The sequence below is a fragment of the Chenopodium quinoa genome, unplaced genomic scaffold, assembly GCF_001683475.1.
Source record: "Chenopodium quinoa cultivar QQ74 unplaced genomic scaffold, ASM168347v1, whole genome shotgun sequence".
Classification (NCBI taxonomy): Eukaryota; Viridiplantae; Streptophyta; class Magnoliopsida; order Caryophyllales; family Amaranthaceae; genus Chenopodium; species Chenopodium quinoa.
The window spans coordinates 5,011-18,401 of record NW_018743275.1 but is presented as its reverse complement, the minus strand read 5'-3'; the positions used below and the strand labels follow the sequence as shown (position 1 = coordinate 18,401).

Genomic DNA, 13,391 nt, shown 5'->3' with positions numbered 1-13,391 from the left:
TAAGAAAAAAGTACAACATAATAAGATATAATTAGAATCAAGTTACCAATTGAATGCTTTGGAATCTTGTTACTTTGGCTGTTGTCATTTCTTGTTACTTTTTTTTTAATTTTCTTATGTTCTAATGTTCTACACTTTAAGTTTTAAGTCAAAATTAATATATAATAATATATTCTAATATCCTAACTTTATAAGCATATAATTATTAAAACATAATCAAAAAATACTTTAGAACATACCCATATAATTTAAAACATGAATATAATTTAGCATATAAGTTTATATGATATATTTTATATTAAAATTTTAGCATTTAATATGATTTAACAATATATTTCTTGTAACAGGTAAATACATAGAACATAAGAAATTACTGTTATATTCTTTGCAAATATCTCTCTACAAATATAAACTTAAGATCTTAACAATCATATATCCATTTTGTTCTCCTTTGACCACTTTTTTGATCTCCTAATCACTTTGTTCCATTCTTCATTTACTTCTGCTGTTATTATCTTCCCACAATACTCCACTCTTAATTTTTTCATTTGGTCAAACTGCAAAAAAAAAAGAGTAACTTTTAGAACATAAACAGAAATACTTTAGAACATAAGCATATAATTTAGAACATGAATATAATTTAGCATATAAGTATAAATAAATATAATAAACCATAATATATCTAAACAATAACCAAACCAAACCACAACACTAAAACCACAACACCATAACACCAAAACCATAAACAAAACTAATTTAAAACATGTATCTTATGTTTTAAACTTACATTGTCTAATTCTAGTCCCGAATTCCATTGTTTTACAGATTCTCCTTCATATGTTTCCATGTGCTTCAACAGGAACACTCCACAATCATGTTTGTTCTTATTGCTCTTCCATGACATACTCAAGTTTCTTGTTTTGAAGGAGGATACAAAGTCACTCTTTATATTTGAGTCAATTGAGTGAATGAAATCACCAAATGCATTCAACTGAAAAATTGGATAAACTTTAGAACATATAAGGTAAACTTTAGAACATAAAGAAAAACTGTAGAACATAAAGGGAAAACTGTAGAACATATAAGGCAAAAGTTAGAACAAAAGTATAATTAAAAAAATGTAAACTTTGATGTCTTACCATTAATCTATGGTAATTTCCATATTTATTTTGAAAAGGAATATTTGGTGGAAGAAATCTGTTGTCAATCAAATCAAATGTTCCTTCCACAAAGTTGACACACAACAAATAGTAGTGATCTGGTAAAACGACCAGGAAGAAAACCTAATAGATAAACAGAATTAGAACATAGATAAGCAAAATTAGAACATAAGCATGCATTTTAGAACATAAGCATATAGTTTAGAACACAAGCATATAATTTTTATAACATGTATTTTAGAAAATAAGCTTGTAGCTAAGAACATGTAGTTTAGAACATAAGTAAGTAGTTTAGAAGATAAATAAGTAGTTTAGAACATAAGTAGATACTTTAAAACATAGATAAAAATAATTAGAACATAAACAAAACCAATAATTAGAACATATAATAAGAAAAAAGTACAACATAATAAGATACCAAGTTACCAATTGAATGCTTTTGAAGCTTGTTACTTCGGCCGTTGTCATTTCTTGTTGCATTCTATCAAACAAAGCCTTCATTCTATCATCTTGCCTTTCATTTGATTTGAAGTATTTTTTTGTACAACGTATGAGCTGAAAAAGAAAAAGAAATTAAAACATAAGTAATTAGAACATAGGTGCATAGTATAATCTATATGAGAAACAAAAAGAATCTACTCTTAGAACATAGTTATAATTTTAAGTTCGAAAACATACATAGCATTCAGTAGTGAAAAAGAACCTACTCTTCTTGTCTACACCACGTCTTTTATTTTCAAAATTCAATAGGCAAACATAAGCATCCACAACATTGTTCAACATGTGCTTGTCTTCTATGAGACTATGAATCTCATCTCTCGTAATCGTTGTCCCCATGTTATCAGCATACAAAAGCTCCCTAAAATCAGAAAAATAAAATCAGAACATAAGCATGTAGTTTAGAACATAAGCATGTAGTTTAGAACATAAACACATAATTTAGAACATAAGAATATAGTTTAGAACATAAGTACCTATTTTAGAACATAAGCATATAGTTTTTAAACATGTACTTTATAACATAATCTCGTAGCTTAGAACACGCAGTTTAGAACATAAGAATGAAGTTTAGAACATAATTTATAGCTTAGATCATATAGTTTAGAACATAAGCATATAGCTTAGACATAAGCATATAGCTTAGAACATAAGCATATAATTTTAAAGTTTTAAAGTCTTACTTATTATCTCCTTGAGCAAACGCATACTCAACTACCTTTCTATTGTCCACATTCTTGAAAAGTTTTTCATGTTCAACCATGAAAGGTGAACGCAAGTACATTGGAAGCTTATCCTTTCCTCTTTTTTTCCGTGTCTTTTCTTCTCCTTTTTCTTCTCCTTGTTTCCTACTTAATTCAATTAAAAAAATATCACATAGATAACAAAAAACCATAACTAAATCAAACCAAAATTTATTGATAACAAAAACCATAACCAAATCAAACCAAAATTTATTATTACCAAGTTCTAAATTAAAATTTAACTAAACCATAACCAACATTTGTTTTTAAAGTTTAACCTAACTTTTCTAAATATTTCTAACCTAAAGATCTAATGTTTACAAAAATGATTACCCTTTCTTGTTCTCATTTTTTTTCTTCTTTGTTCTTCTCTTCATTCTTGCTTCCTTCATTTTCTTTCTTCTCCTCTTGATTCTCCTCTTTTTCCTCCTTTTTCTTCTTCCCCTTTTCTTCTCTCTTCTCCTCTTGGATCTCCTCTTTTTCCTCCTTTTTCTTCTTCCCTTTTCTTCTCTCTTCTCCTCTTGGAATCTCCTTTTTTTCCTCCTCTTTCTTCTTCCCCTTTTCTTCTTTCTTCTCCTCTTGCTTCTCTTCTTTTTCCTCTTCTTTCTTCTTCTTCTTTTCTTCTTTCTTCTCCTCTTTCTTCTCCTCTTTTTTCCTCTTCTTTTCTTCTCCTCTTTTTCCTCTTCTTGCTTCTCCTCTTCATCCAATGTAGGTGGATGATCTGGATTCAGAAAAGCACAATTTAGAACATTTGCTGTCACTTCTTCGTAAGTGAGTTCTGCTTCATTATCTTCTTGATTTTCTGGGACATCAAACCATAAGTAGAAACAATAAGGACACAACATAGGAATAGTTGGAAAAAAATTTAGAACATTAGAAATAACTAGGAATATAACCAGAAAAATTTAGAACACAAGAAGTAACTTTAGAACATAACTAATTTACAACATAATTATATTATTTAGAACATATGCACATAATTTAGAACATAATCATACAATTTAGAACATATGCACATAATTTAGAGCATAACTAATTTCGAAACATAATCATATTATTTAGAAAATATGCACATAATTTAGAGCATAACTAATTTAGAACATAATCATATTATTTAGAACATATGCACATAATTTAGAACATAATCATATAATTTAGAGCATATGCACATAATTTAGCACATAATCATATAATTTAGAGCATATGCACATAATTTAGAACATAAGAAAGTAGTTTTAAAACATAAGCATCTGATTTAGAAAAAATTTTAGAACATCAGAAATAACTTTAGAACATAACAGAAAAAATTTATAACATAAGAAGTAATTTTAGAACAAATCTAGTAATATTAGTTCAAAAGAAAAGAGTTTTGAAAATAATGTAAAACTACCAACTGCTGGTGAGGGGGTCAATAAGTTGAAACTTGGAGGAGTTATATCAAAAGGTTGCTTCTTTTTTGGAGGAATTGGGGTTTTTGGTGACTCCTCATTCCTTTTCTCTTTCTTCTCAATTTTTTCCTCCTCGTTTCTTCTCTTTTCTGTCCTGCTCTTTTTCTTCTTCTTTTGATCCCAAATCTTCATAGCAATTACACCATAAAATTAAGTATTATAGCAAATAGCAAAAAATAATTAGAAAATAAAAAGTAACTTTAGAACATAAGAAATATATACAATTAGGAGACAACCTAGAAATAGTTAGAATATAAAAAATTAAGAATTAACTTTAAAGCATAACCAGAAAAAATTTAGAGCATAAGAAGTAATATTAGAACATATCTAGTAAATATTAGTACATAAAAAATGAATTTGAAAATAATGTGAAATTACCAACTACTGGTGAGGGAATCAACAAGTTTTGGTCTTTATTCTCTTCATTTCTCTCTTCTTTGTTCTTATCTTTTTCCTCTTCCTTTTGATCTCAAATCTGCTTAAAATTAGAACATAACTAATTTAGAACATAACTAATTTAGAACATAATCATATAATTTAGAACATAAGCATGTAATTTAAGCGCATGTTTCTCCATTTGCATCATTGTGCTCGATAAAAGGTCCATAGAAAAATATTGGAAGGAAAAGATACTTCGAAAATGAACCTGTTCCCACGCAATAGTCAGGAATTCTTGACGGTATCGAGCTGGAACAACCTGTTCCTCCTGAATACCTTGATTCAGGGCCAAAGAATTTCCGGACGCTAACATATAGTATTCATCCCTGCTTGGTGATAAATAAAGCATATGCACTCCTTTTGGTCTTTTAGAAAATTTCATAATAAGGACTTTCTAGAGACCCCCAAGGACCAATCCTCGCATGAAACCGAGGATTTTACATAGTACTTTTGATCGAAATCAAAATCAATCGGATTTTTTTCGTACCCTTCGCTCAATGAGAAAGTGGGTCAGATTCTACGGTCTGATTGTATCAACTAAAAATTTTAAAAAATCTTTCTGGATCTTCGGAAACAATTTGTTCGTCAAATTTGTGAAAAATGCCGGCTGATCCCCCTAGCGAGTAGATAGCATTGTACCCTGATTCTTTAGATTCTTGATCCTTGGAGAGCGAAAAGGGGACTACACTGGATCTGTACGGCTTTCCTGATAATATCCATAAATGGCTTGTTTTTTGGTAAGAGATGAACATTGCCAATGCGGAAGGATGTCGCCGAAAAGAATGGAACGCTGCTTTGCTCTGCTCCCCCGGGGAGCATGGACCCCACTAATTTTTCCAACGACCAATCAGTTAACAGCCGACCGCTCTACCACTGAGCTACTGAGGAACAACGGGAGACTCGATCTGATAGAGTTCGACCGTGAAGTCACCGGATGAATTGCCGGGTAGATAGATCAGATCCGGACGTGGCTGTTGCTCCACGGCGATACGGACTCGACCCGCTCCTACCCACCACGGGGCACCATAGCATGTCGGGAATAAGGGAGGACATACTGGACGTTGAATAATTTTTACAGATTCGGCCATTTCACCAGAACATAAAAAAGTACTTTAAAACATAAGCATCTGATTTAGAACATAAGTATAATTTGGAAATTAAGCATGTAATGTGAAATTACCAACTGTCGGTGACTTTGGTGACCTTGTTTTCCTCAAATTTCTTCCATGCCTTATCCATAACCATATCCAATTCTTCAATAAATGCCGGTTCATCGAAGACATGTTGATCTTGGCTGAGTTATAGAAGGACTTTTCTTTTCTTCTTGGTTCACGAATGTCTATAAAATAAGAAATTATAATTTAGAACATAATATGCATAATATTTATATAAATTTATTATACTTTAGAACATAAGCTGAAAATACTTTAGAACACAACAGAAAAATACTTTAGAACATAATTATAATACCTTTGTTGTGTACTTGCACCATATGTTGGTCTATGAGATGTTGCATTTTTCCTGTTGTTTCTTCCTCAACAAAAAGATCTTTTGCTTGTTCTAACATGCCATACATCTCTTTAACATTCGAGGCAAGTGTTTTTTGCCAAATCTCCAAATTTGCTCAAAAGCCTTCATTAGAACACAAAAATATTTTAGAACATAAATGACATAACATGGATAATTTAACAGAAAAGGATTAAATGGAGCATAAAATATAATTTAGAACATAAACTAAATCATACCATCATGTCATTTCGAGAAGTTGTAGAACTAGAACCTATTGATGATTTTTCCATTCTCTTCTCTTTTTTCCTTTTGTTTTGGTTGTTTCTTTTTTCCTTTTTGTGCCTTCTAGTATATAAATTATAAAATTTAGAAAACAACAACATAAATTTTAAAGATTAGAATATAAAGGTTAGAATAAAGTGTTTTCAATTTTTACAAGATAAGCATATGTAGTAATAATTTAAAAGGTTATAATTACCATTGATGACTCTTCCTTTCTCTTTCCTTGTCCTCTTGTCTTGATTGTTTCTTGTTTTCTTCCTACACATTATAATATATGAATTACAAAATTTAGAATATAAAGGATAAACTTTAGAGCATAAAGAGAGAACTTTAGAACATAGGCAAAAGTAAGTTGAGTGATTAGAACATAAAGGATAACTTTACAACATAAAGGGTAAACTTTAGAACATAATGGGTAAACTTTAGAACATAAAGTGTAAACTTTAGAACATAGGCAAAAGTAAGTTGAATATAAAGTTTAGAATATTTAGGGGTAAATGTTAAAATAGTTTATCACATAAAGTATATAGTTTAGAATATTTTAGGGGTAAATATTAAAACAGTTATCACATAAAATATATAGTTTAGAGCATAAAGGGTAAACTTTAGAACGTAAGCAAATATAGATAGAATATAAAGTGTAGTGTTTAAACATAAGCATATACAAATATCATACCACAATTGATTCCATTCTTTCCAAGAGTTTTCCATATCCAAATCCATGATCTTTTTCAAACTTATATCTCACTTGAATCCTTTCCTTTGTCCACACCGAAATTAGTGGACATTTTCTTGGTTTTTCTAACCTCCTCTTTGTAGACGATCAAAATAGAATACCTATTTTAGTACATGTTAAGAATTAATTAGAATATTTTTCACACATTTTCAACATAACAAGAATAATATATATACATAATGGTAAGAATTTAAAACTTACCATTAGAAAAGGTAAAGGACCTGTAAAGTAAGAATTTCCTTCTTCCATACACTTACAGAATCTTTCAAGTGCTCAATCACAAATGTGCACCAATCCAATTCAGCAATTTTCTTTACATCCATACAACTATACAAGAATTTAATGTATAGTTGTGGGTTTTTTGTTGATCGAATGCAACAATTGACAACACATACCACAAAGTTCCAAAGAAATTCATCAGAAACTGATTTTTCCTTCTTCAATTCTTGAATTCTGTCAATCAATCTCTTGTTGGTTGGACTTCCCTTTTAGAGGTAAAAAAAACATATAAATTAAAAACCTATGGAGATAATAGATCTATTTTAAAGCAGAAAAACACTTTAGAACATAAGCAAAGCACTTTAGAACATAAAATTTATAACATAACCATCTTATACCAATATAATATCATAAAAATAGCTAAATATAATTTTGAACATTACAAGTCAAATAACTACATAAATGATCTACGTTTTAGAACATAAAATTCATACTTTAGAACATAAAATTTAAAAACATAACCACATTATATCATCATACTTTTTTTGAGGCCAAACTTGCTTCTCCAAGCTTTTAGAAACTTGCTCCATTTCAGATTTGACTCATCATTTGGTTGCTCAATCCTTTTGCCTCCCAATGGCAACCCATAAGCCAAATGAACATCAATTGCCTCCAAAAAGATTTCTTGTTTTCTCTTTGGTAACATCAAACAACATCTCTCCGTGTCAAAATTCGTAACCAAGTTTTCTGTCAACCTAGAATTATAATGAAAAATGTAAGATTTAAAGCACAATACAACTATATTTAGAATATAATAGTCAATCTTTAGAACATAGAAGATTAAAACATTTAGTAATATTTAAACTTTTGAACATAATTTAGAACATTATATAATAAAAAAAGTCTATTTTAGAACATAATAAACATACATTAGAACATAACAAAAAATTAATTTAGAACATTAGTGTATAGCAATTCAAACATGAGAGATCATAATTTTAGAATACAAGAAGTAACTTTAAAACATAAGTAATTTACAACATAATCATATTATTTAGAACATATGCACATAATTTAGAACATAATCATATTATTTAGAACATATGCACATAATTTAGAACATAATCATACAATTTAGAACATATGCACATAATTTAGAACATAGCTAATTTCGAACATAATCATATTATTTAGAACATATGCACAAAATTTAGAGCATAACTAATTTAGAACATAATCTTATAATTTAGAACATTAGTGTATAGCAATTCAAACATGACAAATCATAATTTTGAACATAACATTGATAATACTTATGATTTTAGAATATGATTTTAGAACATAACATTCTACTACTTACATAGAATTAATATGGATTGGTAAATCCAATTCCAAAAAGCCTCCAAAACCAATGTTCCAAATAGCTTGCTTTTTGTTTTTCCGAAAGATTTATCAACACATCCTTCATGAATTGAGTAGGAGGTACTCTTTGATAAGGTTGCCTCTTAACTAGTTTATCTTGCTCATTAGCTTCTACTACTTGGACATCCTCACCATCTTCTTCTTTTTCAATCTTTCTTTTCTTCTTCTTCACATCCTCACCATGAATAGATAAACATAATTAGAACATATATAAGCAAAATTAGAACATAAGCATGCACTTTAGAACATAAAAATAAAGATTGTAAAGATTAAAGAGTATTATTACCTGAGTTTGATTTTTTTTATTGATTTTTTGTTCCTCCTCACTATCATCTTCCATCTCCTCTTTTTCATCTTCCTCTTTCATCTTTACATCACCCTTATTATCATCCTCACCATCATCTTCACTATCATTATTCTCGTCATCATCCTCAACATTATTACCCTCTTCTTTTTAATCTTTTCCTTCTCCTTGATCTTTTTCTCTTCCTTCCTTTTTTTTGCAATTTTCGAGGTGGTTGAAGCCTTGTTGGAAGTTTTCTATGTCTTATAGCAACACTTTTACTTTCAATATGCTTCTCAAATTCCGATCTATCAATTACTTCCGCTTCAACGTTTTCAACTTTCCTTTAAAAACAATCAAAAATAATTAGAATACAACTAACATTAAATAGAGTGCAAATATAAAGGGATAAGATGAACATAAACTATAATGGATACATATTAGAACATAATACAAATCTTCAGAACATAAGAGAAAATTTTAGAACATAATGGAAAACTTTAGAACATAATGGAAAACTTTAGAACATAATACAAATCTTTAGAACTTAAGGGAAAACTTTAGAACATATTGGAAAACTTTAGAACAAAATTTTAAACATAATAGGTAAAGTTTAGAACATTAGTTTAGTTACCTTTTCTTACATAAGTAATTTCTTCTTCTTGTATATTAGTAACTCCTCCTTCTGATTTTTCTTCATTTTGGCCTTGCATTTTACTGCAACATTAAAAATCAAAAACATTAGTAACATTCCAACATTATTTTTATATTTTTGAACATAGGAATAATTTAGAATATGCTGAAAAATAGTTTAGAACATGCTTAAAAAGAGTTTAGAACATGCTGGAGAGTGAAAAACCCAAAATAGAATGAGTAAACTAGAAATTTAAAAGACAAATGAAACAGAAACATGATAAGGTTTGATTGAGTTTATTTTCAGCCCATGTTCTAAATTATTTCAACCTATGTTCTAATTTTTTCCTATTTTCCAAATTTTTTCTACCTATGTTCTAAAGTTTATTTTCAGCCCTGCAATCACAAGTTCACTACCAACAACCCCTAACCAATTAGCTGCTGCTGCATAAATCAACCACCACACCACAACCCCTACAAACAGGGGCAATCGCACCAACATCACCAATTTCGAAATCAAAATTCGAAAAAATCACTAATTTTTCCAATTTTCCTTAGCTTGGTTTGTAAGTGGATGAAAATAACTTTCCAGGTTGGAATAGTTTTTCTAAGGGGGGGGGGGGGAAAGCATTCCTGTTCTAAGTAAGGAGAGCTACATGTGCTTCCCCAACTTAACTTCCTCCCCCTTCCATTTCTAACCCTTCATCTTCCCTTCTTCCTTTCCTCTCCAAATTTTCAAGCAAAGAACCAACATAGGAAAATTAATCTCCATTGCAATAATATTCCATGGATTAAAGTTAGTTTTTAATTGTTTCTTTTAAATCAACACAACTTAAGCGATAAACTACTTAGGAATTTTCAGCCTAAGAGATTCCTTCTAGAAATCAATTTTCATTGGGAGTAACTCCTATGACTAAAAATTCTGTTCACTATTTCTGATCCTCACTAATCTGGCACAATTCATTTCGATGCTACAGATCAAAGCACAAAATAAAAATCAAGCATCTCCTCCAAGTTCTACAAATATCAAGTGTCTACTTGACATTGCAAATTTTTTTTTTCAACTCCCGGTCTCGCTACACAATTAGATCGTCTATAAACTACTCGAGGCATTTTGAAGCCATATTTGATTCAAGCTATATTCAATCACATGATACTCCTAAATATGATCAACTAATTGTAAAATATCCAAAAATAAATAAAAAGAGCAAGTAGCAAATTTCATAAGCAATCTATGTCAAATTACAAATCTGGTAATCAAGATTCATTTAAAATGCAAGGTTCTAATATATCAACTAAAACTCAGGACCAATTTCAGTTGCAAAGCACAAAACTGACAATCAAAATTCATTTAAAACGCAAAACTCTAATTACCAGTAGAAACTTACCACCAATTTCAGTTACAAAGCACAAATTGACAATCAAAATTCAATTAAAAACCGAAAATCAAATCAAAAAATCGAAAAACATAAAATCGCAAAAATCAAAACAAAAAATCGCAAAATCTACTTGAACAACATGCTAAGTTCATGGAAATTTGAACGAAATCAAAAAAAAAAAACGCAAAATCAAATAAAAAAATCGGAAAACATAAAATCGCAAAAATCAAAACAAAAAATCGCAAAATCTACTTGAACAACATGCTAAGTTCATGGAAATTTGAACAAAAAAAAAAAAAACGCAAAATCAAATCAAAAAATCGGAAAACATAAAATCGCAAAAATCAAAACAAAAAATCGCAAAATCTACTTGAACAACATGCTAAGTTCATGGAAATTTGAACAAAATCGAAAAAAAAAACATACCTGAGTCGAAAATCCTTCAAATTGCAATTTCTATGGAGATTTTTGGGGGTTTGCAGAGAGAGAATGTGATGAGCACGAAGAGAGAGAAAGTTAGATGAGAGAGAAAATTTTGATCGGGTGGTAGGGCCGTAGGGGGTATGAGGAAAAATACGTGTTTTAATCTTAACCGTCTAAATTACCTTAATCCTACGGTTGAGATTGGTTCTTATATAACTAGGGTTCTTATATAAGGAGGGGTTCTTACCGGATCCCTCCCTATATACACACACACACACACACACACACACACACACACACACACACACACACATATATATATATATATATATATATATATATATATATATATATTCGTTTTGAAAGCAAAAGAGAGGATATTTATTGTTTCTTTTGTTTCTTTTGGTGCATTTATATATCTCTAATCTCATTAGTTCATATTTCTTATGTGGCGATTGATTTTTTTTATTCTAAAAGAAAATGCGAGTCTCATTTTCATTGGTTGAATTAATGCTTTTGCTTATGTGGCGCTCCGAATGCTCCTGAAAAATGCCTACTTTATTTATATAAACTAGTTTTGTGCCCGGGCAATGCCCAGATTGTTAATAATTTTTTTGGCTTGAATGTTAAATACGGTCATATAATCTCTTTTGTTAATGCTAGATATTTAGGCATATAAAATAATATCGCTTATTTATATAATAATTGCAGTTCATCTTGTGTGCGGCTGGCCACACCATGTGACCGCTTGTAAAATGACAAAGTAACCCTTATTTTTATTGATTTTCTATTATTTTTAAAATAAATTAAATATATTATAATTAAATGGATCTGATTTTAAAGAACTTTTGAAAACAATTTTTATGATGGGAATAAGAACCAAATTATAGGATATTTATTAAAAGTTATGATTAATTTGTATATATATATGTAAAATATTAGATGTATTTTGTGCTCGGACGATGCCAAAATGGTTGATAAAAGTTTAGGATAAAATTTTTAGATTGAATGTTAAATACTTAAATACGGTCCTTTAATGCCTTTTAATGATGCAAGATATTTAAACATACTGAACTGAAATTATATATTATTGAACTGAAAGTATTTTTACCAAAACTAAAATTATTTTTCTTGATTAAAACTTATTTTCACTAATTTCTTATTTTTGTAAATAATTAAATATATTCTAAATGAATCTTAGTTTAAAGAAGTTTTTAAATCGAATTTAATGTTGGAAATATTACCGAGTTATAAGATATTTATTAAAAGTTATGATTGATTTTGTATATATAAAATATTAGAAGTATATCGATAATAAAACTTTATACAACATTTTTATCTTGAAAATCTATTCAAACTTTTCTTATTAATGAATGAATTGCTCTGTTTTCCTCAGAAAAAAAAATCTCCGTAATATAAAAAAAAAATTAAAAAAGGAAAAAATCCTATTAAAACAGAGTTATAGCTTTTGCAGGTATTAACTCAATTGAGAAACTTTCATTATCATACTAGATGAAACCGGTGCGATGCACAGTTTCTTTACATTTTTTAAATAAAATATTTTTTGTATTTTGTGATTAAATTTGTTATTTTTTAGATATAAAACTCACTATATGCTGTAAGAAACCCATGACCGATTCTCCTTGTACCTTCCTCAACTAGCTTGGCCATGACAAAAAGGCCCCCTCATCCACACTTTGTGGCCAAAATATAGAAGTGCCGCTTTGACTCTCTGAGATTTAGATTACCACTTCTTCTTTTTATTTTTTTTTATTTTTTTTTTTTTATTTTTTTTTTATTTTTTTTCCTTTGTGCTCATAAGCTCCGTTCTCACACATACATGGCTTATGTCCTTGTTTGTTAACAGGAAATAGTACAGTGGTGTTTGGAAATGCCAAGTGTCACTGTCTCGTGGCCTGACTGCAAGACCGACTTTATTTATTAGTGATGTGATTAGTCACAATTAAGTTATAAGTGTATAAATATAATGGTTTACATAATACAGTATGTCACATGAAAAATTCTGCAAATAAAAGTTTTTGTTAAGGGTTTATGTACTAGGGCTGAAAAAGCAATTAGTACCACATGTACTTTGATAACCTATTTTATTATTATTTTTTTTATATATAAAAGATTTTCTTTGGATTTCTTTCTCTATGGTTCATCTACGCATACTTCGTACCTTACATACAGATATAATTGGTACCGAAGCAATTTT

The 13,391-nt window shown here is 29.3% G+C and overlaps 1 long non-coding RNA gene across 1 annotated transcript; it reads right to left on the bottom strand.

Moving 5' to 3' along the window:
* Positions 1 to 1,957: 1,957 nt before the first annotated feature.
* LOC110735346 lies at positions 1,958 to 2,760 on the bottom strand. The gene is made up of 3 exons (XR_002514071.1): positions 2,735 to 2,760; positions 2,342 to 2,506; positions 1,958 to 2,019 (listed from the first exon to the last, which is right to left on the bottom strand). It is a non-coding gene; the product is annotated as an uncharacterized LOC110735346 (long non-coding RNA).
* Between the last annotated feature and the right edge of the window lie 10,631 nt (positions 2,761 to 13,391).